The sequence below is a fragment of the Salvelinus sp. IW2-2015 genome, linkage group LG4q.1:29 (genome assembly GCF_002910315.2).
Source record: "Salvelinus sp. IW2-2015 linkage group LG4q.1:29, ASM291031v2, whole genome shotgun sequence".
Classification (NCBI taxonomy): Eukaryota; Metazoa; Chordata; class Actinopteri; order Salmoniformes; family Salmonidae; genus Salvelinus; species Salvelinus sp. IW2-2015.
In genome coordinates, this window is record NC_036842.1 from 71,353,221 (window position 1) to 71,379,897 (window position 26,677).

The following is a 26,677-nucleotide window of genomic DNA, read 5'->3' on the forward strand; positions in this document are numbered from 1 at the left end:
ATGAGAATCTATATACAATGTGTGCAAAAGGCATGAGGAGGTAGGCAATAAATCGAATAATTACAATTTAGCAGATTAACACTGGAGTGATAAATCATCAGATGACATGTGCAAGTAGAGATACTGGTGTGCAAAAGAGCAGAAAAGTAAATAAATAAAAGCAGTATGGGGGGTGAGGTAGGTAAATTGGGTGGCTATATACCGATGACTATGTACAGCTGCAGCGATCGGTTAGCTACTCGGATAGCAGATGTTTAAAGTTGTTGAGGGAGATAAAAGTCCCAACTTCAGAGATTTTTGCAATTCGTTCCAGTCGCAGGCAGCAGAGAACTGGAAGGAAAGGCGTCCAAATGAGGTTTTGGCTTAGGGATGATCAGTGAGATACACCTGCTGGAGCGCGTGCTACGGTGGGTGTAGCCATCGTGACCAGTGAACTGAGATAAGGCGGCACTTTACCTAGCATAGCTTGTAGATGACCTGAGCCAGTGGGTCTGACGACGAAACATGTAACGAGGGCCAGCCGACTAGGGCATACAGGTCGCAGTGGTGGGTCGTATAAGGTGCTTTAGTAACAAAACGGATGGCATGTGTAAACTGCATCCAGTTTGCTGAGTAGAGTATGGAAGCTATTTTGTAATGACATCGCCGAAGTCGAGGATCGGTAGGATAGTGCAGTTTTACTGGGTAAGTTTGGCGGCGTGAGTGAAGGAGCTTTGTTGCGAAATAGAAAGCCGACTCTAGATTTGATTTTGGATTGAGATGTTTGATATGAGTCTGGAAGGAAAGTGGTGCAGTCTAGCCAGACCACCTAGGTACTTATAGATGTCCACATATTCTAGGTCGGAACCGTCAGGGTGGTGATGCTAGTCGGGCGTGCGGTGAGGGCAGGCAGCGGAACGGTTGAAAAGCATGGGCATTTGGTTTTACTAGCGTTTAAGAGCAGTTGGAGGCCTCGGAAGGAGTGTTGTATGGCATTGAAGCTCGTTTGGAGGTTAGATAGGCACAGTGGTCCACAAGGGCCAGAAGTATACAGAATGGTGGTCGGCTGCGCTAGAGGTGGATCAGGGAATCGCCCGCAAGCAAGAGCAACATCATGATATTATACAGAGAAAAGAGTCGCGGGAGAATTGCAACTCTGTGGTACCCCATAGAGACTGCAGAGGAGGACCGAACATGCCCTCCGTTTGACACACTGAACTCGTCTGCCAAAAGTAGTTGGTGCTTGAACCAGGCAAGGCAGTCATTAGACAAAACCGAGGCTACTGAGTCTGCCGATTAAGAATATGGGGATTGACAGAGTCGAAAGCGCTTGGCAGGTCGATGAAGACGCTGCACAGTACTGTTCTTTACGATGCGTTATGAATCGTTTTAGTACTTGGAGCGTGGCTTGAAGGTGCACCCGTGACCCGGCTCGGAAACCGATTGGCACAGCGGAGAAGGTACGGTGGGATTCGAGACTGGTCAGTGATTCTGTTTGTTGACTTGGCTTTCGAAGACCTAGATAGGCAGGGCAGGATGGATCTGAGGTCATGTAACAGTTTGGTACCAGGGTGTCTCCCCCTTTGAAGAGGGGGATGACCGCGCAGCTTCCAATCCGGTTGGGGATTTCCAGATGATACGAAGGGAAGGTTGAACCAGGCTGGTAACGGGGTGCCGACAATGGCGGCGGACAGTTTAGGGAATAGGGGGTCCAGATGTCAAGCCCAGCTGATTTGTATGGGTCCAGGTTTTCAGCTCTTTCAGAAGCATCTGCTTATCTGGATTTGGGAAAGGAAGAAGCTGGGAGGCTTGCGAGTTAGCAGCGCGGGCGCGGGCTGTTTTTGCCATGGTTGGAGTCGCCAGGAGGAAGGCAGACCAGCCGTTGAGAGAAATGCTTGTTGAAGTTTTCATTAATCACAGATTTATCGGTGGTGACCGTTGTGACCTTAGCATCAAGTGCAGTGGGGACAGCTGAGGAGGTGCCATTGTTCTCCATGACTTTACAGTATCTCGAGAACTTTTGGAGTTACGAGCTAACAGGATGCAAATTTCTTGCTTGAAAAAGCTGGCCTTTGCTTTCCTTGACTGTTCTGCGTGTCATTGTCCTGACTTCCTGAACAGTTGCATATCGCGGGGCTCCTTCGATTGCTATTGCAAGTCGCCACGGGATGTTTTTGTGCTGGTCGACGGGCAGTCAGGTCTGGAGTTGAACCAAGGGCTATCGTTCTTAGTTCGTGCATTTTTTGAACGGAGCATGCTTGTCTATTATGTGATAGGAAGTACTTTTAAAGAATACAGGCATCTCATACCTGACGGGATGAGGTCAATATCGCTTCCAGGGTACCCGGCCAGGATCGATTAGAAAGGCTGCTCGCAGAGTGTTTAGGAGCGTTTGACAGTGATGAGGGTGGTCGGTTTTGACACGGACCCCGTAGCGGAGTACAGCAATGAGGGCAGTGATCGCTGAGATCTTGATTGAAGACAGAGGTGTATTTGGAGGGCAAGTTGTCAGGATAATTGTCTATTAGGGTGCCCATGTTTACGGAATTTAGGGTTGTATCTGGTGGGTTCCTTGGTGAATTTGTGTGAGATTTGAGCGGCATCTAGGCTTAGATTGTAGGACTGCCGGGGTGTATAGCAGTATCCAGTTTAGGTCACCTAACAGAAAAACTCTGAAGCTAGATGGGGAGCGATCAATTCACAGATGGTGTCCAGGGCACAAGCTGGGAGCTGAGGGGGTCGGTAAGCAGGCGGCAACATGTCAGGACCCGGTGGAGAAACAGTCACTAATAATCGTCAGAACCCAGAAGATGAGGCAGACACAGCTAGTACTAGAGATGGTGGTTTAATTAAAGAAAAAATCTTTCAGGCAAAGAAACTAAAACCACAATGTCCAAAAATAAAAGCCAAGAGGCACAAAATGGAAATCCTCCAAAATAAAAAGAAACTCCACAAAGTGTAAAAAACAGCAGGGCAAAACAAACCTCAAAAGACTACTCAAATAATACACAGAACTAACCAAGAAACCTCTGGAAATCCAACAAGAGAATATCTATATAAACAAGGCTTGGGCTGGGGCGGGTGCTAATTCAAACACTGAGCAAGGAACTGAGGAACACACAGGGTGTTAAATATCTACAAGGGAATGACCTACAGGTGCAAACAATATTAGAGCAAGAAAAACAAAAGGTACAAAAAAGGTGCAATGGGGACATCTAGTGACCAAAACCCGAACAGCAGTCTTGGCCAAACCTGACAGGAAATCCCCTCCTAGGAACGGCTCTGACCGTCTCCTCCAGGTGCCTTCTCAGGGTGGAGGGCCTGAACTGACGAATGAGGTAGGGTCAGTATGTCCTTTGGCAGGAACCCAGGAGCGCTCCTCTGGGACGTAGCCTTTCCCAGTCACAGATACTGCCAGGACCGTGCACCCGGCGGGAATCCAGTAATCCGGTGGGAGCGGATATAGCTGACTGGCCACCGATGACACGGGGCGGAGGGGGAGGTCTGCCTGCCCGGCATAACGGAGAAAAAACAACAGGTTTTTAATAAAAGGAAATGGAAATGTGGGCATTGATCTAAGGGATTCTTGGGTAAGTGCGCGCGAAAAGTAACGGATGACTCTCCTGGCAATCTTAAGGGACCCGTGAACCTCTGGACGCTTGCGAGACCTCCACCCGTAGTGGTAAGTTCTTAGTTGAGAGCCATTACTCTTGGCCGGAGGTACAGGGTAGAACCGGGACGGCGACGTCTGTTGCTTGTCGTTGGTACTGCTGAGAGGAACGGCGAAGATTAAGACGGCCTTCTGTCCAGTAAGCGACAGAGTCTATGAACCTCGAGGCTGAAGCACTCTGACTTCTGCCTTTCTTGGTCCGGGACGGAACAATAGAGGCGCATAAGCCAACTGACACTCATGCGGGGATATACAGTGGGAGGAGACAAGTGTGTTGTGCGCGTACTCGGCCCAAACAATGAAGGATGACCATGTGGACGGGTGTGTTGAACCATGCATCTGAGGGTGGTTTCCAGCTCTGACATTCATTCCTCCTGTCTTGGCCATCTGACTCCGGATGGTACCCCTGAAAGATAAACTGCCGTGGGCCCTATGAGTTGGCAGACGGGCCTTACCAAAACCTGGAGCGAACGGGACCTCTGTCGGAAACCATATTTGCGGAAATCCCAAAGACTCGGAACAATGGTTAATCACCAACTCAGCTGTTCCCTTTTCCTTGGCCGAAGGTAAATTTTGGTCAAGGGAACAAACCTTGCGCCTTAGAAAACCTGTCCATGATGACTAGGATCGTACTATTACCATGGACGGAGGGAAGGCCAGTAATAAGTCCCACGAGAATTATGGGACCATGGGGTCGGTGGGGAATAGATAGAGGGGTGAAGAGTCCTTGAGGGCGGAGGTGAGACAGATTTATGCCCTGGCAGACAACGGGAACATGCCTTGACGAAGTGGCAAACGTCCTTCTTTTATTGGTGGGCCACCAGAACTTACGCTGGACTGAACTCCAAGGTGGTAGACCTACGGCCGGGTGTGACAGGTGAGGCGAGAGGAGTGCCCCACAGAAGGCTTGGGACCTTTGCTGCCTTGGGAACAAACAACAGATTAGCAAGGACCTCCTCCAGGGCCCGGTTATGGCTTGAGCTTGTTTCACGTATCCTCCACTTTGCACGAGATCGGAGCCACGATCTTACGGCCAGGAAGACGTCATGTCAGTATCTTTCTCGAATGGCAGGAGAGTAGATTCGTGACAAGGCGTCCGGGTTTGAGATTCGTTGACGCCGGGTGTCTATAGGTGAGGAATAACGAAATAACACGGCTGAAGAAAAGAGACCATCGAGCTTGTCTGGAGTTAACCGCGTCGCTGCTGGATATACCTCCAATTTTTTGTGGGTCCGTAAGCACTTGAAACGGTTGAGAAGCCCCCCTCGAGCCAGTGTTTCATTCCTTCAAGTGCCATCTTAACCGCTAGGAGTTTTCACGATCCCCACATCCGTAATTCCTCTCGGCCGGGTAAGCCGGTGAGAGAAGAAGGCGCAAGGATGAAGCTTCTTGTCTTCACCCCTCTGAGAACAGGACAGCTCCCAACCTTGATGCGTCTACCTCCACCACAAAAGGTTCCCGCCGTTGGTAGTGTCAAGGATGAGAGGCAGAGAGGTGCGCTGCTTGAGTCCCTTGGAAGGCCGTTTCAGCTTCTCTTCCCCACAGCAAACCGTTGGTGGTTTCCACCCTTGGTTACAGCTGAGAGAGGGGTGCCAACCGAGCTGAAGTTTCTTTGATGAACTTGCGGTACAAAGTTTGGGTGAAGCCCAGGGAAACGCATGAATTCCCTTAACGGCACTTGGGGTGGGCCAATCCGCTACCTGCCCCTACCTTCTTGGGGTCCATCTGGACTCGACCGGGTCCACTATAATCCCCAGGAATTGGACCGAGAGGACATGGAATTTCACACTTTTCCGGCTTAAACGTACAATGGCTGTCGTAGGATGGCGTTTGAGCACTTGTCGACATGCGTAGTGTGTTCTTGAGGGAGCTTCGAAAGAATGAGGATGTCATCCAAGTTACAAACAAACACAGAAATGTTAAAGCATATCCTAAGCACATCATTTTTATGAAGCGCTTGGAACACAGCCGGAGGTTGGTCAGGGCCGAAGGGCATCACCGAGTATTTCGTAGTGACCAGTAGGCGTGTTGAAAGCGGCTTCCACTCGTCCGGGTTTGGATCCGCACAAGATGGTATGCGTTCCGAGGTCAAAGCTTAGTTGAAGACAATGCTTCCTGGAGCACTCAACGCTGTGGCCATAAGGTGGTAGCGGGTAGCGGTTACGGACGGTTTATGGCAATTGAGTCCGCGTAGTTCGATGCAGGTCGTAATCCACCGTCTTTCTTGGCCACAAGAAAAACCTGCTCCCGCCGGCGAGGTAGAATGACGCATGAGGCCTGCTGCCATATGCGTTCCTTGATGTAGGTATCCTAGCAGCTCGTTCGGGAGGAGAGAAAGGGGAAAAGATCCGACCCCTGGGAAGGGCAGGTCCCGGCAACAGGTCGATGGTGCAATCGTTAAGGTCTATGGCACATATGTCAGAGTCAAGCCCGCGGGCCACATCCGGCCCGCGAGAAGGTTTTTTTTACGCCCCTGGGGAATGATCTTTGATTTATTATTAGAGACGGGCCCGCAGACCGCAGCAAGCCGGCAGCCTGCCAGATCTTTACACGACCAATACTACATTTCCCACCAAATGCAACGGTGGACGCACCGAGCATAGGCTGCTTTCAGTTTCAATATTTGAGTTTGGCACAGCAGTCGTCACGCATCATCAGTAAAATTAACTTTCTAGATACCATCAAAAATGCAGCAAACGGAAGGTGGACACTGAGAACCGGGGGTTTTCAACAGGTGCGGGAGTCGGAGTAATATGTTCACGGAGGTAGCTGGAAAACTGTGTGTCTTCTGTGTGGAGAAAGTGTGGCATGGTACTGAAAGAGTAAATAATCTGAGACGACATTATGAAAACGAAACACGATGACGGGACAAAAACAAGAATATGGACATGGAACAAAGCTACAAAAGGCAGAGGAATTATAAACGAGCCTCAAATCTCGACAGGCTCTGTTCAAAAAAGCAAATTCACAAGGCCCAGGCTGCTGTCAAGGCCAGTTTTATTTTGGCAGGAAGAGATCGCCTAACATCAGCCCGGCATTTAACGGAGGGGGTTTCATCAAAACTGACATGGAATTAAAAGTTTGTGACGAAGTTGTGCCCAGAAAAAAGGCAACTCTTTTTAAATGTGAGTTCTGAGCAGAAACACCATTGCCGAGAGAGGTAGACGCAGTTGTCATCAATCTAAATAAGAGCAGCTTGTGAAAAAAGGGGAAAACGATTCATTGCAATATTCCGGCTGCTGGATGAGAGCACCGACATTTCTGAATTGCCCAGCTTGTCAATATTTTCATCCCGGAGTGGACTCCCAGCCTAAGCGTGACAGAGGAGTTTTTGGCTTACGTCTATGGCATGGCCAAAACTACGGGGCATGATTTGTATGAAGAGGTGTCAAGATGTGTAATGAGATGGAGCGTGCCTTGGGAAAAAACTCGTGGGGTTTGACAACCGACGGAGCACCTGCGATGTGTGGAACACAGGGCGGACTGGCTTAGGCGAAGGATCGGGAAAAGATTTGCAAAAGAAGGAAAAACCGCGACAGGTGAGCTGACAGCTTATCATTGTATCATCACCCAGGAAGGCGTTGTCGAACGGTAAAGCCCTTGAATGGAGCATGTAATGAGCATATCACGCGCACAGTTAAACTTTATCTAGAGCCAAAAGGTTTGACATCCACCCGCAGTTCCAAGGCATTCTGACGGAGTTTAGAAACGGAGCATGGTGATTTGCTATCACACAGAGGTGCGATGGCTAAGCCAGGGAAAGGTGCTTCAAAGATGTTTTCGACTTCGTGAGGAGATTTGGTCTGTTCTTGGACAGCATAGGGAAAGACACAAACAACATCCTCTCTCTTTTTTTTTTTTGTTCCAAAGTTAAAAAATAATAGCGATTCCGTATCACATTGGGTGAGGTAGGTTACCGGAAGGTATAATCGAATTAAAAATCGAAAAGAGATAGATTTTTTTTTTTTTTATATATATACAAGAAATACGAAAAATACAAACGTACATGAGAGGACGAAACAAAACACGTCTACACTGCTACGCCATCTTGGATTCTATATGTGATGGAAGAATGCACTGTGCATGCGGTGTTGCAATTCCATTGAATTGGGGATAGTTTAACCAAAATATACCACAAGACCTAGAATTGCCTTATGTGTATCCCACAAAAAAGGTTCACTGGCTAACTTTTTTGATGAATTTAAGCAGAATTCCCCAAATTCCCAGCCTTAACTTCCCATGGAAAATTTCAGACTCTTTGCAACACTAGTCCTAGACCATTTTCATACTTAGCCGAGCCAAGCTGTACTGTGCAGGCTTGGTTACAAATTCACTATAGTTGCTGGAAAGGGATATGTGATAAGAAAATAATGGAGCCAGTACAGTTCGGGTCAGCACAATAGTGTGAGAAGGTTTGTACTGTAGTTCCTACTGCTCTGCAGGCGTCCATGCAGGTCCTGTCTGAGTGAGTGGGCCTTGATCGGAGCCCATATACACTCCTTACTCTCCTTTCTTCACTGTTCACTTCCCTCCAAATTTCCACCACACACCCCTCATGGGATTCGGACTAGAATCAGCACACAAAAGGCATTACCGCTCCACATACACAGCAGCAGCTTTTATGTGTTATTGTAGATGAGCTCGCCCATGAATCTCACTTTCTTTCTTTGGCATACTGAGTTGTAACCAAAAAAGACAAAGGGAAAAGTCAGGGGCACCTCTGTGACTTTCTCCTTGAGTTATTTATTTGGGAGCATTGCAGGTGGAGCTGGGGCTGGCGTAGGTGAGGCACTGTGTCCGGTGGCCAGGAAAGGTGGGGTTGAGATGGGGCAGGGGGATGTTGAGAGAGGGGGTTGGCCGCACTCGCACGGGACTGGTTAGATATGGAGTGTGAGTGTGTGAGTCTGCGGGCTAATCTTTTGTCTGTAGGTAGCAACTCGGCTGCTCTGGCCCACATTTTTCTTCATTTACAAAGGTTTTGAAAGTAACACAGAGCGTTTTATTGTCCCAGTACAGTTATTATGATTATTTATGATTCATTCTACATATGTTTAAGCTCCCATCTCAGGTGGGGAAACAGTGGTGTCATAGGTGGATCTGGATTTGAGTTCATTTTAAACTCTCCATCACAGATCCTCTGGGAGATGTGGTTTAGTGTTTAGACTACAACGACTACCTCAGCTCTCCTGGCCCGGCTCTAGTTCTGCTGGTGAAGGGGTATGTGATAAGCTCAGTCGGAGCTCTGGTGTGGCTGTTGTTGGTGTTGTTCCCATGCTGACTACTGCCATGTTTCTTGTTTATGTGAAAGTGTGATCTGGCTCTTCGCTCCGTGTGAGAAGTTGGTTTGGATCGGAGTGGGATCTTCATCCAGGATGCGGTTGGAGGAGAGTCTATAGGGGACGATGACACAAACAGCACATAAGAGAACACAACAAAGCATCCAAGGGAACGTATTCCAAGGGGGGAAACTAAGAGTCCTGTGATTTACTTTGATTGAAAGKGTTATATACCGTACATCAACAGAGGATTAATATTTTTCTAACTTGTTTTGACTTGGGACACCTTGCCAATATCATGCTCTGATCAAACACGATAACCAAGTCGCCAGAGGATATGTGTTCTCGTTTCATTGGCCAGCATTCAAAACGAGGAACAAAGGCCCATATTGGCTCTGCGAGTAGAAAAYAAATGCCACTTACAACAACAGTTCACCCATTCATGTTTTATTTGTGTACTCATTTTTCACTCGGTGACTCACTGGAAATGTGTATTTTCAGATCCATGTAGCTCTGATGTCATGTACAAGCAGATGCGGTAGCTTGGTATCCACCTATTGCCAAGAATGTCGAAACCAAATCTTGGGTACCTATGGATATAATAGTGTATACTGTAAGAGAAGGATACTCATTCAAGGGTTATTCTTTATTCTTACTATTTTCTACATTGTAGAATAAAAGTGAAGACATCAACACTGAAATAACACATGGAATCATGTAGTAACCAAAAAAGTTTTAAACAAATCAAAATATATTTTATATTTGAGATTCTTCAAAGTTGCAACCCTTTTCCTTGATGACAGCTTTGCACGCTCTTGGCATTCTCTCAACCAGCTTCATGAGGTAGTCACCTGGAATGCATTTCAAAATATAAAAATATATTTAGATTTGTTTAACACTTTTTATGGTTACTACATTATTCCATATGTGTTATTTCATAGTTTTGATGTCTTCACAATTATTCTACAATGTAGAAAATAGTACAAATCAAGAAAAACCCTTGAATGAGTAGATGTGTCCAAACTTTTGACTGATACGTATGTATGTCAAGGCTTGGGGAGAGACGTATCCAAGTAAACTTCCACGGTGACAGGAAAAGCCGTAGGTTGAGCAACTCGTGGAAGCCTTTGTGAACTTGGGCCATATATTAACCGTGTTTAGCTAACCAGATTAACCTTCTTGGCACTCGCCTTTTAAACACTGCGTTCCAGTCATCAGAATACAACCTCTAGCCATTGTTCTACTGCTCATAATAGCTTTGTTTCCCTCATTCTCTGTTATTGATTGGCATATCCCACTGTGCGCTTGCATATATTCCAATTATATTCCAATACATTTACATTTACATTTAAGTCATTTAGCAGACGCTCTTATCCAGAGCGACTTACAAATTGGTGCATTCACCTTATGACATCCAGTGGAACAGCCACTTTACAATAGTGCATCTAGAATCGGTTTTAGAGGGGGGTTGGGAGGGGGGAGCGAAGGTAGGGAGTATGGGTGGTTGTTAGGGTAGAAAGGAAGGGGGGGGGGAGAGGGGGGGTGGTGGTGTTAGGGGTGAGGGGGGGGGGGGGGGTTCAGAAGGGGATTACTTTATCTAGTCCGTTCTAGAGTATTATATCCTTAAAGAGGTGGGGTTTCAGGTGGTCTCCGGAAGGTGGTGCATTTGACTCCGCTTTTCCACCACTTGGGCGTCAGTTGAGGTGAAGTTTATTCACCATTGGGGGTCCCAGAGCAGCGAAACAGTTTTTGACTGGGCTGAGCGCGGAAACTGTACTTCTCAGTGGTAGGGAGGTCGACTGCAGGCCAGGAGGTGGATGAACGCAGTGCCCTTGTTTGGGTGTAGGGCCTGATCAGAGCCTGAAGGTACTGAGGGTGGCCGTTCCCCTCACAGCTCCGTAGGCAGCACCATGGTCTTGTAGCGGATGCGAGCTTCAACTGGAAGCCAGTGGAGAGAGCGGAGGAGCGGGTGACGTAGAGAGAACTTGGGAGGTTTGAACCACCAGACGGGTGGCTGCGGCGTTCTGATGAGATTAGTTAGAGGGGTTTAATGGCACAGAGCAGAGGAGCCCAAGCCACAGCGAGTTGCAGTAATCCAGACGGGAGATGACAAGTGCCTGGCATAGGACCTGGCCGCTTTCCTGTGTGAGGCAGGGTCGTACTCTGCGGATGTTGTAGAGCATGAACCTACAGGAACGGTCACTCGCGCCTTGATGTGAGTGAGAACGACAGGCGTGTTTGTCCAGGATACGCAAGGTTCTTAGCAGCTCTGGAGGAGGACACAATGGAGTTGTCAACCGTAGATCCAGAGCGAGATCATGGAACGGGCAGTCCTTCCCCGGGGAGAGAGACGCAGCTCCGTCTTGCCGAGGTTCAGCTTTGGAGGTGGTGTCCGTCATCCAACTGATATGTCCTGCCAGACATGCAGAGATGCGATTCGCCAGCCTCTAAGGTCATCAGAAGGGGGAAAGGAGAGATTAATTGTGTGTCGTCTGCATAGCATATGTGATGGAGAGACCATGTGAGGTTATGACAGAGCCAAGTGACTTGGTGTATATAGCCGAGAATAGGAGAGGGCTAGAACACGAGCCTGGGGACACCAGTGGTGAGGGAAAGCACGTGGTGAGAGAGACAGATTCTCGGCCACGCCTCGCACCTGGTAGGTAGGCGACTGTCAGGTTGGAACGCATCCAAGCGTGGCCGCGCCGGAGATGCCCACTCGGAGAGGGTGGAGAGGAGGATTGATGGGTTACAGTATGCGAAGGCAGCGTAGTCTAGAAGGATGAGAGGAGGGAGAGAGAGTAGCTTTAGGCAGTGCGGAGCGGCCTCCGTGATACAGAGAAGTTATAGACCTGCATTATTGATAGACCTGCATTTTGAAATGTGCTTACCAATGTGCTTTACAGATTAAAGTGGTATTCTGAAAGGGGGAAATGGTTTGCATATCGTCTTTCGGCGTTGGAGGCATGTCTAAAGACTTGTGGGTCAGTACGTAGGTCTGAGAGACATGTGTCCCGTGCAGGGTGGGCTCTGCCTGCCTTCAGTAAACACATGCTCGTCGCTTTCGTGCAACACACACACTCCGTACACACCTGTATATACACTTCTCCCACACAGCATCAACAAAACACCACACAAGGACATAAGACATACGCACAACACAACACCCACGACCACACACACACAGGATTTTTGGCGCACACACACACACAGAGATTGTTCGGCGAGTATCCACACACACACACACACACACACACACACACACACAGGTGACTGGAGGATTGTTGAGTTACATCTGAAGGAGGTTTAAATTTAGTGTTTAAACTCGGCGGACCTCGTCGAAAAGGGATTCGATTTTTATCATGGCTCCCATTCAGATTTTCAGCACTACTCATCGTTGGAACATGTGACAGTGATTTATAAGCGACAGGACTGAAACCCAAGCCTGTGTGTAGCTGTAGAGCTTCAGAGGAACGGGGAAAGGGAACATTTGGGGTCATGTACACACAACTTAATCCGTGCATATAAAAGGCTGTACTCATAGTTGTGTAGCCGCCACCCCTCGGCAAGCCTCAGACTTTTGTTACGGCCGTAACCGTTGGTTCCCAGACCTGGCCATTGCCGTGTCAAGGCGGTGCTCTGGCCTGTCCTTTACTGGACTCCCCGGGGACTGAGAGAGGTGGCAGCAGGTGTGCGTGTGTGTGTGTGTGTGTGTGTGTGCATGTGTGCAATATTTTATGTAATACACACTTCTGTGAGTCAAGGCACCGTGTATGTGACTGTGTAAGACTGTGTGTGAGAACTGAGCAAAGGGGAGAACAGGGAAAACGCCAAACTCTCTTAAACAGAATTCAACATCAACCAGGGCACGACTCTTAATGTTTGCGCGTATGGATCCTGGCCATTATTTAACCTGATAGGAGCACCACCTCTTGTCAAAATGGAAACAGTTAGATAGATTCACACAGATGTCTATGAATCTTAACACAGAACGGGGAATGGGCTTCTGCTATTGACACACGTGTCTCTTATTATTCAAAAAGATTCCAAAGAGTTTCAATCTTATTCTCCCCTACAGTTTTCAAATAGAGCCACAGTATATTAACTATAACATAACTGGAGATGGACTTCTGCTGTTGACACATTTATCTCTTATTCAAAGAGATTAAGTTCAATCTTACTCCCTCCTTTGGTTTTCATATGGAATAATTTCAGATCATGGACATGAATTCGAGCTTTGACTGAGATCACTCTCAAGCTGACAACAGCTGCGTTTTGGGCTCGTCTTGATGTTGATTCCACCGTCTCACAGGGAGTTAATGGGATGAGAAAAATGTGCTGTTGCTTGTGTTGATTGTCGGCCTGTAAAACGCTAATAAAACTAAGAGCTTGTTAACACACATGGTTTATTTCTCTGTGGCTGTGGATTGTAAATCACGGTAAGCAGTGTCAACCCGAGCTGCCTCTGGCCTGCCGCACACATTACCACTCGCATCCGTTTGTTTGTGTGTGTCTGTAACTGTGTGTGTTTGTTTGTGTGTGTGTTTGTTTGAGTGCATCTTCCTAATGACTACCTCTTACCTGGCTATGCAAATACACCTTGGGCTGGCATCAGTGTCCAATCTGTGTGAAGTGTGTGAGAGTGTGGAGCCAGGGGTGGATGATACAGGCTCTGGTGTGTGTATGTGATGGTGTTTGTGTGATGGTGTGTGTGTGTGTGCGTGCATACGACCCTGCCTGTGTGTGTGTGCATGTGCTCGTGCCCTTGTGTGTACGTGCCTCTGTGTGTGTGTCCATGCAACCGCGTGTGTGTGTCAATGCGTGCGGTGCCGTGACGTGTGGACGATGCGTGCGTTAAGACGTCGGGTGGTCGGTGGACGTGCATGCAATGCAATGCATATCAAGCACCCCTATGTGTGTGTGTGTGTGGTGTGTGACACCTGCACCTTGTGTGTGTGTGTGTGGTAAGCAGTGCAGACCAGGAGCCCAACACACCCTCAATCTTGGCAGCAGACACAGTGCAGGAGTACTGCTCTCCAGCCGCAGCAGTCCAGCCAGCCTCTGTGACTGGCTGCAATCTTTTCCATTCTTTATTTATATCTGATTTCATATAATGTTTCTAAAAGTATTGAACAACACAAGTTCATTACAATTACGCATGCTTGGCCCCGGATGATTTAAGGCGAACACACTGAGAAGGGGCGAACCAAATAAATAAGTGTAAAAAGCCGAATGAAAGCAGCGAAGCGCTAAAGCCACACCGACCTCATGCTTTGGTTGCCGTGCCCAGAAAAGTGTCTCGATCCAGCGAGAGACCGTTCCTCATTCAATTACATGTTCCATGTGGTGCGTTCCAATAAGCGCTTCAGGCAGAGGGGCTTTCTGAGCAGGCTCTGATCTCGCCTTGCACACACATGTGCATACGAACACATGCACGAAAACGCATTTCACAGACGTGTAGGTACACACAAAACACACACAACACAGACACAATCTCACACACCACACACACACACACACACTACTCTAGACGCTGGAAACTTGGCTGCCTATTTAAACAGGACAGCACACGTGTGTGTGTGTGTGTTGTGTGTGTGTGTGTGTGTGTGTGGTGTGTGTGTGTTGTGTGTGTGTGTGTGTGTGTGTGTGTGTGTGTGTGTGTGTGTGTGTGTGGTGTGTGTGTGTGTGTGTGTGTTGTGTGTGTGTGTGTGGTTGGTGTTTAATACAACGGGTGGGTCTAATCTTGGATGTTGATTGGTTAAAACCGCATTCCAGACAGTATCTATTCCACAAGTTACCACCAGCTAAAGCTATGATGTTGAAATGCGTATTTACTCTGTTCCATCTCACTGCACAATCCGCTGTCTTATCAGCCCAGCCAGGAAATGTATAAATTTGATCTCCACTATAAAAAGCATGAAGACATTATCCCCCATTTGTTTTAGACTAGCATTTGGTTTTCAACAGGAGAGATTTGTATAAACCTTGTTGTCTGTCTATTCAACATATGCAACATTGTTTCAATATTGAAATTCGATCTCTAGCTGTCCCATAGTAATGAACAAGTCGGGACGAGACAGAWAGGCAGTCGAAATCTTGAATCAGCTGGCATCATTTTTATGGATATATACTAGAAATGTCAATAGAAAACAAGTAAACCAGTTGTTCAGAGACACAAAGACTACTCCCTGGTTATTTAAAAAAATTACAAAGTTCTCATAGACGAGGAAAATAAACACAATTCAAGCCCGGTTATTGATTGTAACAATACAATAAAAAATATAGCTTTTCTATAAATCTTCACATATAACTAATTGAACACACAAGCACTAATTCAYCATAGTGAAGATAAAAACTAAGTAAACAGAAGGCACAGTATGTGTGGATGGTGTGGTTTGTGTTTATTTTATATTTTATTTGATTTTGTTTTTTGTTGAGTGAGTGAGTAATGAAATGGTTGCATATCCCAGAGCCAATGTATTGCTGTGAGCCGGGTATGAGAGGGCTTTCAATGTTGTTCAGATGATGGATATACTTTTATAATGAATTATACGTCTTATTTATTTATTGTCCTATCATGGAGAACTACATTTTAAAAATAAATTATATCTAATTATTTATTATCCTATTTTAATGGTACGGTCCATGGTCCTATACCCTAGACACCCACCTGAATGACCCAGATACTAAGGAGAAGTCCCTAACTGTTTTATGTGCCCGCTGTAAGCGGTCTGTATGCAGCTAAAATGAGGTCAGAGACCAAGAGCAGCACTGCCCCCTCAAGATTCTGAGCCTGCTTGGCAGGGTTGGTCCTGCAAAGCCAAAGCCCCCTAAAGGGAGAGCATAATATACAAGGAAATTCTCAAAACTGCTAATGAGAACCTTGACGACCTTGTACCTAGCCGGTGGGGATTCCGGTGGGGTGCCCCCACCCAGGCAGTGGCAGTGCTGGCAACACTAGCTGCAGTAACCCATGGGGAGGGGGTCACACTCGGACATTCCGAGAGGGGGTATATTATTGTGGCCCTGGCGGCACAAAATCAAAGTCGGACTGCATGGAGATGCGTGGGGACATGGTCATGACGGGTGGCCGTATTGTGGGTGTTTCAGGAATAAGGTGTACATTTGACCTCCATCATCTAGGATGTGACAATGGTAAATAAATCTCTAAATTTTTGCTCATTTTTTGCGCGGTCTTGCAGGCCTTCTCATGCAGCTGCAACTGCAAGGTGAATTTGTGAATCAATGAATCCATCTTGAGTTGGGCCTCTGGGATGGTCTGCAATTGTTGAGAAAGTGAGCTTATGGTTGTGTGGGGTAAGGGCTGAGTGTGTGTGGGTGTATGTGTGTATCCCACAACTGTTGCGAAGGAAGAATAAAAGATGTTAGGGACAATAGAGGATGATCCACAGATATATATAATACAAATCGAGGTGAGGGCGATGGAAATGCATTTGCAGTTAATCTACTTTCAATTCGGTTAAATGCACTGTGTGCTCTTTTCAAAGAATGGATCCCAGTCGGTTCAGGGCTATGGTATACAGGGGTCGAGGTGGTCTGCCGGGCATTGGGATGACACCCAACTCGAGATGAGGCTTTTTAGCGGGTGGAATAGGTAGGGACCAATTGGAGGTTTACTTAGTAGAAATGCCAAATTATCATGGTACAACTATATAGACACTCAATCATTATGTTCTTTTAATAGTACGTTTACAAAAATATATTGATAAAAAGAATTGAAATGTGTGTCTCATTATGGTAAGTGGTGAAATAGTATAGCTTAGTTACAATTGTAATGGCTTAGCAGATAATAAGAAAAGACGATCAGTATTTACCTGGCTAAAAAGAGAAGGATTATAATATCTATTGTTTACAGGAAACCCATTCAACAGTTTTAGATGAATTTTGTGGAAAAAGAACTGGGGGGCAAAATATATTTCTCCCATGGGCAAAGAAATTAATTAACAATAATTTTGATCCAATGTGCAAATTGTCCAAACAGATCCTCAAGGTAGATGATTATTTTAAATATGTTATTGGACAATAAACAGATAGGGCTTATTAACCTATACGGTCCGAATAATGATGATCCAAGCTTCTTTGAAAATATATATAAGAATTGATCAACTCTACAAGCAACACTAGACCTCATTATTATAGTGGGAGATTTTAATACTGTCTTAAATACCTCTATGGACCGGAAAGGAAATCACACTACAAACTATCACCCTCAGGCTCTTAAGGAAATCATGAATGTCATGGATATATTGGAATTAGTGGATATATGGAGACTTAAATACCCTGACTTGTAGATATACATGGCGGAGGCTTAATCAAGCTAGTCGTCTTGACTACTTTCTTATACCATTCTCTCTGGCACACAAAGTTTAAAAAGTGTTGATAGGGGACAGAATGCGGTCGGATCATCACATAATTGGCATATATATTTCTCTACAGAATTTCCACGTGGGCGAGGATATTGGAAATAATCAAAGTCTACTAGATGATAAATTGTTTAGAACTAGGACAGAAGATTTTATAACTGACTTTTTCAGACATAACATAGGTACAGCAGATCCCCTTATTGTATGGGCACTTTTAAGTGTGCCTTTAGAGTCCATGCAATTCAGTACTCATCTATAAAACAAAAGCAATTTAGATCAAAGGAGTCCATATTAACAAAGTAAATTGAAGGACTAACAGTACAGTTAGATAGCAATAAAAACGGACATAGAGGCACAGAATAATTTAGAGGAAAAACAAAAAGAAATGGAGGAACTTATTCAAAGAAAGATCCAGTGTAATATATTATAAAAATAAAGCGAACTGGATGGAATATGGGGAAAAATGCACCAAATTCTTTTCAATCTTCAATATAGAAATCTACTCCAAATTTTTTTATAAAACTTGTTACAAATGATGGAGTCACACATGATTCACCAAATGATATTTTGAAAGAGGAAGTAAAGTACTTAGAATATGTTTTCGTTTCAGGCTCATCCATCTCCACTAACTGAAACTAATTGTATGGATTTTTTTCTATTAATAATGTAAAATTAACATCTGTACAGAAAGACTCATGTGAAGGCCAAATTACAGAGGAGGAACTGCTTGATGCAATTGGGCCTTTAAGGATGGGAAAAACTCCAGGGCTGGATGGCATACCAGTGGAAGTATACAAAACTTTTTTTGATATACTCAAAGGACCATTATTAGCTGTTTTAAACACTCCTATATAAATGGTAGTTATCAGACACGCAACAAGAAGGTCTGATATCATTATTACTGAAACAGGACCCAAGTGGTATATATAAAGATCCAGTCCATTAAAAAATTGGGAGACCTCTTACACTTCAGTGTTGTGATGCAAAAATCCTAGCAAAATGCTTGGCGCATAGAATAAAAAAAAGTTTTGTCAGATATTATTCATCTAATCAGACAGGTTTTTTACATGGACGATACATTGGAGAATAATATAAGGCAAGTACTGGAAACAATAGAACACTATGAAATATCGGGGACACCAGGCCTGGTTTTCATAGCTGATTTTGAAAAGGCTTTTGATAAAGTATGACTGGAGTTTATATATAAATGCCCTAGAATATTTCAATTTTGGGGAATTCTTATAAAATGGGTTAAAATTATGTATAGTAACCTAGGTGTAAAATAGTAAATAATGTCTACATCTCAGAAAGTTTTAAACTATCTAGAGGAGTAAAACAAGGTTGTCCACTATCGCATATCTATTTATTATTGCCATTGAAATGTTAGCTGTAAAATTAGATCAAACATTAATATTAAGGGATTAGAAATCCGTGCTTAAAAACTAAGGTGTCATTGTACGCTGATGATTCATGTTTTCTTTTAAAACCACAACTAGAGTCTCTCCACGGCCTCTTAGAGGATCTAGATACCTTTGCTATCCTCTCTGGATTAAAACCAAATTATGATAAATGTACCATATTACGTATTGGATCACTAAAAAATACACATTTTATATTGCCATGTAGTTTACCAATTAAATGTCTGACGGAGATGTGGACATACTCGGTATAAAAATCCCAAAAGAAAAAATGATCTCACTCCAATAAATTTTATAGAAAGTTAGCAAAAATAGATAAGATCTTGCTACCATGGAAAGGAAAATACCTGTTATTTGTGGAAAAATCACCCTGATTAACTCTTTAGTCATATCACAGTTTACCTATTTGCTTATGGTTTTGCCTACACCTAGTGACCTGCTTTTTAAATTATATGAACAAAAAATATTCCATTTTATTTGGAACGCGGCAACCAGAAAAATTAAAAGGGCTATTTATATAACGAATATGAATTCGGAGGCAGAAATTATTAAATATTAAAGCATTAGACCTCTCACTAAAGGCATCAGTCATACAAAAGTATATACTTAAATCCAAACTGCTTCTCTAGTAAATTGGTACGAATGTCTCATCCTATGTTCAAGAAGGGCCTTTTTCCCTTTATTCAGATTACACCTGCTCACTTTCAATTGTTTGAAAGGAAATAATCTCCAAAATATCCTTATTTTTAAACAAGCCTTAGAAAGTTGGTTGCAATTTCAGTTTAATCCACCTGAAAGGACGGAACAAATAGTACAACAAATATTGTGGTTAAATTCAAATATAGTAATTGATAAAAAAACTGTATTTATCGAAGAAATGTTTAAAAAAGGTATAATTTTTGTGAATGATGTCATAAATAGGACTGGTGGAGTTATGTCACACATGCAGCTAACACAGACATATGGAAATGTCTGCTCTACCCAAAATTACAACAATTAATTGCAGCATTACCACAAAAATGGAAGAGGCAAGTAGAAGGGAAAAAAGTAAGGAACTTGTATGTCGGCCCTATATTAAAGAACATAAATGGTTAAAGAAAAGTGTGATAAATAAAAACATATACCATTTCATTTAAGGACCAAAAAACTGACAGCGGTGCCATATAAATTGCTAAATAGTTGGGAAGAGATTTTCGATGTACCCATTCCATGGCACATGGTTTATGAATTGATACGCAAACAACGCCGGATTCAAAACTTCGAATTTTTCAATTTAAATTACTGTACAAAATTCTTGCAACTAATAGAATGTTATATATATGGGGATACAATCTTCCCAGCTCTGCAGATTCTGCTGTGAGGAGGCAGAGTCATTAGATCATTATTTTGGTATTGTCCATATGTAGCTCGTTTTGTCACAGGTCCAGGAATGGCTGAAGAATTGCAACATTTGCCTAGAACTAACGCTACAGATAGCAATACTGGGGATTTGAAAAGCCATAGTCAATCAATCAATAATATAATAATTATTTTAGGGGAAAAAATTATTTTTTAATTTACAATCTGTAGAAGCTATGAGAATAGGAAGGTTCAAATATTTTGTGAAGCATCACAGCACAGTTGAAAAATATATGGCAAATAAAAATCCGAAATGGATGATGTTGGAAGATAGATGGGAAGGGTTGAGTGGAACTGAAGGTGGGACTAATAACAAGATAAACAATGTAGGGCATACGGGATATGTGAAATGTGTATAGGTGCGGAGCTTTTGTGAAATAGCACAGTTCAAGTGGAAATAAAACTGGATGGACAACAGAAATAGAGGAAGGACTAAGAACAAACAAGAGAGAACTATTATAAAGTAGACTCTGTCTGTAAAATGGGTATAAGATGTATAAATTGAAGGTAAAAGCAGAATGTTTATCAGTTCCTCCAATTGGGGATCGGTGGTAGGGTTGCGGGGAATAATTATAAAGGTATATTCTTTAAAAAAGTATATATGTCTAATAGGTATGTGTATATGTATGCTTGTGTGTATGGATATCTATATTTACCCCCAAAAATATGGGGGATTGGAAATGAATGCAGCACATTACATTGGAAGCAATATTTTTTCCGCAATATTAAGCTGATCCACCCCTAAAAATAAATAAAAATAAAAATAAAAATAGAAAACAAGTAAAACTAAATTAATTGCAGCTAGTTTTCAGTCTTTCCAGCTTCAGTTTGAAGTGATTGTGTTAGCTGTGTTGTTGGCTAGCTCCTCTGAACAACGTGTCCTGACGAGAGAGCACATTTTCTATGCCAGGTGAAATTGTGCATCATTAGCTCATTGTTATGGATGTATCACAATAAATGTCACTAGAAAACAGCAACAAACACAAATGTAGCTACTTTGCAGTTATTCTGGGTGCACTGTTTGACGTGACTGTAAGTTAGCCGTAGTTGGCTAGCTAGCAAGCAAAGGATAAGAACGTTGGCAGCCAGTATGGCAATGGAACATTTTGAACGAACGACTGGGTCACGTGCATAGATACAGAACAAAAAGACAACGCGTCTCTTTGCTTGCTTGCTAGCAAATTTATTAAAAATAAAAACTATGCAGTATTCAGACCCTATTTCAGACTCGAAATTGAGCTCAGGTGCACCCTGTTTCCATTGATCATCCTTAAGATGTTTCTACAACTTCATTGGAGTCCATTGGTGTCCATTGGACATGATTTATAAAGACACACACCTGTCTATATAAGGTCCCACAGTTGACAGTGCATTTCAGAGCAAATACCAAGCCTTGAGGTCGAAGGAATTGTRCATAGAGCTCCGAGACAGAAATGACAAATAATGTTTGCAGCATTGGTCCGCAAGTCCCCAAGAACATAGTGGCCTCCATCATTCTTAAAAGGAAGAAGTTTGGAACCACCAAGACTCTTCCTAGAGCTGGCTGCCCGGCCAAATTGAGCAATCGGGGGAAAGGGCCTTGGTTATGGAGGTGACCAAGAACCCGATGGTCACTCTGACAGAGCTCTAGAGTTCCTCTGTGGAGATGGGAGAACCTTCCAGAAGGACAACCATCATTGCAGCATTCCACCAATCAAGCCTTTATGGTAGAGTGGCCAGAAGGAAGCCACTCCTCAGTAAAAGGCACATGACAGCCCGCTTGGAGTTTGCTGAAAGGCACCTAAAGGACTCTCAGTCCATGAGAAACAAGGTTCTCTGGTCTTATATGACCAAGATTGAACTCTTTGGCCTGAATGCCAAGCGTCACGTCTAGAGGAAACCTGGCACCATCCCTACGGTGAAGCATGGTGGTGGCAGCATCATGCTCTGGGGATGTTTTTCAGCAACAAGGACTGGGAGACTAGTCAGGATCGAGGGAAAGATGAACGGAGCAAAGTACAAAGAGATCCTTGATGAAAACATGCTCCAGAGCGCTCAGGACCTCAGACTGGGGAGAAGGTTCACCTTCCAAAAGAACAACGACCTGAAGCACACAGCCAAGACAATGCAGGAGTGACTTTGGGACAAGTCTCTGAATGTCCTTGAGTGGCCCAGCCAGAGCCCGGACTTGAATCCGATTGAACATTTCTGGAGAGACCTGAAAATAGCTGTGCAGCAATTTCCGTTTTATAATTTTCTTAAACTAGGAAAAAGTTCTAAAAAACTGTTTTTGCTTTGTCATTATGGGGTATTGTGAGGGGGGAAAACGAGGGGAAATGAGGGGGAACAACGATTTAATCCATTTTAGAATAAGGCTGTAAAATAACAAATATGGAAAAAGTCAAAGTGTCTGAATACGTTCTGAATGTAGTGTATATTCACTCACAGATCAAATGTTATGTGATCTGTGTCTGACAACTACCATTTCTATATGAACTTTGTCAATAAGCATGATTGTTTTAATTTGCTAAATTGTGATAACTTCGCTACTATGGCCTATTTATTGCCTTACCTCCTCATGCCATTTACACACACTGTATATAGACTTTTTTTCTTTCTTTCTACTCTATTATTGACTGTACGTTTGTTTATCTCATGTGTAACTCTGTGTTGTTGTTTGTGTCGCACTGCTTTGCTTTATCTTGGCCAGGTCGCAGTTGTAAATGAGAACTTGGTCTCAACTGGCCTACTTGGTTAAATAAAGGTGGGGGTAAAATGAATGTTTTTTTCCCATGAACCCATCATCATCATCATCACTAAACTGTTGTGTGTTTGTCTCTTACAGTCCCAGCTGATCTGTCCCGTCAGAGACCCCGAGAACATCACACAGGTATGGACACTTCTCTTTCAAATGAATACATTGGGGAAGTACAGGTTTGGAGAACTTCTCAATGGCTAATAGGTTTTGGTTCAGGTCTTGTTGATATGTTACAGTTGCCTGGCTGTCAATTCACAAATGCACGAGAGAAAAGTGTCCTAGCTGATCTGTTACATTGGTGTGGTTCAAAGACATTTTCTCCTGTCATGAATCATTGGGAAACAGTGCAGACCGTCCACTACAGCTGTTCTGATCTTGCTTCTTCTTAATGTCTTTTGGAAGTTAATCAGTACTGTAGTGATGTGATGCGACTATACTGTATGACTAACTGGTTGATTACAATCAGTTAGTTTATCACACAAGTATCACACAAGCTCACGTACACACACACAGTCTGGTTACGGTTATACACCCACATACCCTCTCTTTACACCCCCAGATGTCCCCCACCTCCCATTGCCCATCTTCATGGCATGTCAATGTGGATTCTGACATTGTGATTTTGATTTGGGGGTCTCTCTCGCTCTCCCTCTCATGTTTTAATTTCACATGAGAGCGCTCCTCTCTGCAAGCCGTGCCACCAGTTTCTCCCCCTGCAGGGCCTTGTGGCAGCCTGTTTGACTTTTATTGCGCTGGCCGGCACGCAGGCGATAAGTGAGCAGCCAGTCATCTGCTTTTAGAGCCCCACTCAATTAGTTCTAGTGTGTGTGTGTGTGTGATGTTGTGTGTGTGGTGTGTGTTGTGTGTGTGTGTTGTGTGTGTGTGTGTGTGTGGTGTGTGTGTGTGTGTGTGTGTGTGTGTGTGTGTGTGTGGTGTGGTGTGTGTGTGTTGTGTTGTGTGTGTGTGGGTGTGTGTGTACATATGCATGCGTATATGGACCGATGGCTGAGTACTAATGAGCCTCATTCCGCTTTGATCCAGATTACAGGCCCTCTGCTGGACTTGGTCCTAGCTCTGCATCACCCTCCAAACCACCTCCCTCTATCGGTACAGCTAATTGGTCCTGCTCTCTCCTTACTCATCTACTGATTGGACGACCAGTTCCAAGAGGATTTGGGTATTTTATGAGCAGAGCGGTGYGCGGCTAGCGTCAGGCTCGGCGGACTGTGGGTGTGTATGTGTGTGTGTAGAGGCCCCCCAGAGCCCTGTCAACCCCCAGCCTGTGGTATCACCATGGGGCCATTAAGGCCTGCTGTATGTATGTTTTCCTGGAACCTCCAGACAGACTGCTGTGCTGCTACTGGTTCTGCTGTAGAGGGATGGTATAATGCTGGCAGGCCTGTTACTGTACTACACACACACATCAGCAGACACACAGGGAGTTTCTCAGCATACTACCATGCTCCAAGCACGCAAATTGGAGCACGCATCAATCAATCAATCAATCAATTTTATTTTATATAGCCCTTCGTACATCAGCTAATATCTCGAAGTGCTGTACAGACACCCAGCCTAAAACCCCAAACAGCTAGTAATGCAGGTGTAGAAGCATCAGTCGGAGAATGAGTCCAAATCAAAGTATGTGAAATGGAGGATGGAGAGCACTTTTTGGAAGCGTACTTCGCTTGTACACATTTCGAAGCATGCATCAATGCAAGCTTCAATGGAAAGTATGCACAGAAATATAACGCAACCACGTAAAAAAACTATGCAAAATGTATTGAAATCAATGGTGGACATCATTTGGGCTGAAGCGAGAGAAAATAAACTCTGACTACAGAATGAAATATTTTCCATTTACATCTCATATGTTGCCTTATCTTGATACGTTAATACATTAATTCTGTGTTAATTCTGGCAGGTTTACCTGCCTACAATACCTACTGTAGAGAGCGTAGATCGCAACCCCATAGTCAATAGGGCTAACTGGCTAGCTAGCTATAGTGGTGGTGAATCGACTCCAACATAATAGATTTCTTGCCCGTTGACTCCCATTTCTGGGTAGATGAATCTCTCAAATCCTAAGATGCAGTATTTTTGCAGCGGAGGAAACTGAGTAGGCTAGTTGCCGTAGGCTACTTCTGAGAACACAAACTCTTTCACAGCAATGAAATAGCGAACTAGCGACGGAGAGAGAAGGGAGGGGCACAGCCAGGCATAGGTAGGCAGGTCAGCCACCAGGCAGACAGAGTCAGATGGGGTGCACCCTATGTTCCCTCAGCCCTATGTTCCCTCAGCCCTATGTTCCCTCAGCCCTATGTTCCCTCAGCCCTATGTTCCCTCGGTACCCACTGAACCAATTTCAATCAAAATTAGCACAAATGCTTATTGTTATAAGATATAAAATGCTGAATATTTCAGCATCTACACAAATAGACTACATGCTTGTTGAAAATCTCATTCCAAAATCATCGCCATTAATATGGTGTTGGTCCCCCATTTGCTGCTACTGTATAACAGCCTCCATTCTTCTGGGAAGGCTTTCCACTAGATGTTGGAACATTGCTGCGGGGACTTGCTTCCACTCAGCCACAAGAGCGGGCACTGATGTTGGGCGATTAGGCCTGGCTCGCAGTCTGCGTTCCAATTRATCCCAAAGGCGTTCGATGGGGTTTAGGTCAGGGCTCTGTGCAGGCCAGTCAAGTTCTTCTACACTGATTTTGACAGACCATTTCTGTGCAGGGGCATTCTTATGCTGAAACAGGACAGGAAAGGGCCTTCCCCCAAAATGTTGCCACAAAGTTGGAAGCACAGAATCATCTAGAATGCAATTGTATGCTGTAGCACTATGCATTCGAGCAGGTAGCGTTCTCCTGGCATCTGCCAAACCCAGATTCGTCCACACTCCAGTGAACGCGTTTCCACTGCTCCAGAGTCCAATATGGCGGTGAGCTTTACACCACTCCAGCCGATTCTTGGCATTGCACATGGTGATCTTAGGCTTATGTGCGGCTGCTCGGCCATGGAAAACCATTTCATGAAGCTCCCGACGAACAGTTCTTAGTCTGACGTTACTTCRAGAGGAAGTTTGTAACTTGTTAGTGAGTGTTGCAACCGATGACAGAAGATTTTTACCCACCACATGCTTCAGAACTCCCGTTCTGTGAGCGTTGTGGCCTACCACTTCTCGGCTGATCCATTGTTGCTCCCAGACAGTTCCARTTCACATAAAAATAGCTGTGCAGCGACCCTCCCCATCCAACCTGACAGAGCTTGAGAGGATTTACAGAGAAAAATGGGAGAAATTCCCCAAATACAGGTGTACCAAGGCTGTAAACATAGCCAAAAGTGCTTCAACAAAGTACTAGATAAAGGGTCTGAATACTTATGTAGATGTGATATTTCAGTTTATTTTATTTTATACATTTGCTAAAGAATCTAAAAAACAGTTTTAGCTTTGTCATTATGGGGTGTTGTGTGTAGATTGATTAGTAAAAAAAATTCATACATTTTAGAATAAGGCTGTAACGTAACAAAATGTGTAAAAAGTCGAGGGGTATATGGAACCTACTGAATTATATTCAATCCCTGTGACCTTAACCTTACAGCAGCCCCAATGGCATTTTCTGAAGAAATAAATGCATCTTAGCATCTACTCAAGTAATTTCTGTAATGATTGGCTCAAATATGTAAAATTATAGGATCTAGGAACCCCTGAAATATTGGATCATTGGTGACCAGAAACACATTTAACATTCCTGAACATTAGAACAGAGCATGGTAAAAAAGTATTTTCATCACTCAGCTCCCTGGTG

The 26,677-nt window shown here is 44.3% G+C and overlaps 1 long non-coding RNA gene across 1 annotated transcript in view; it reads left to right on the plus strand.

Annotated features, from left to right (window-relative positions):
- The window catches only part of LOC111961178 (uncharacterized), a 171,639-nt gene extending 147,174 nt beyond the window's left edge, over positions 1–24,465 (plus strand). Inside the window, exons 3-4 of the long non-coding RNA XR_002876968.2 lie at positions 22,950–22,994; positions 23,904–24,465. This is a non-coding gene — a long non-coding RNA (uncharacterized lncRNA). The remainder of the gene's footprint in view (positions 1–22,949; positions 22,995–23,903) is intronic.
- Positions 24,466–26,677: the final 2,212 nt, after the last annotated feature.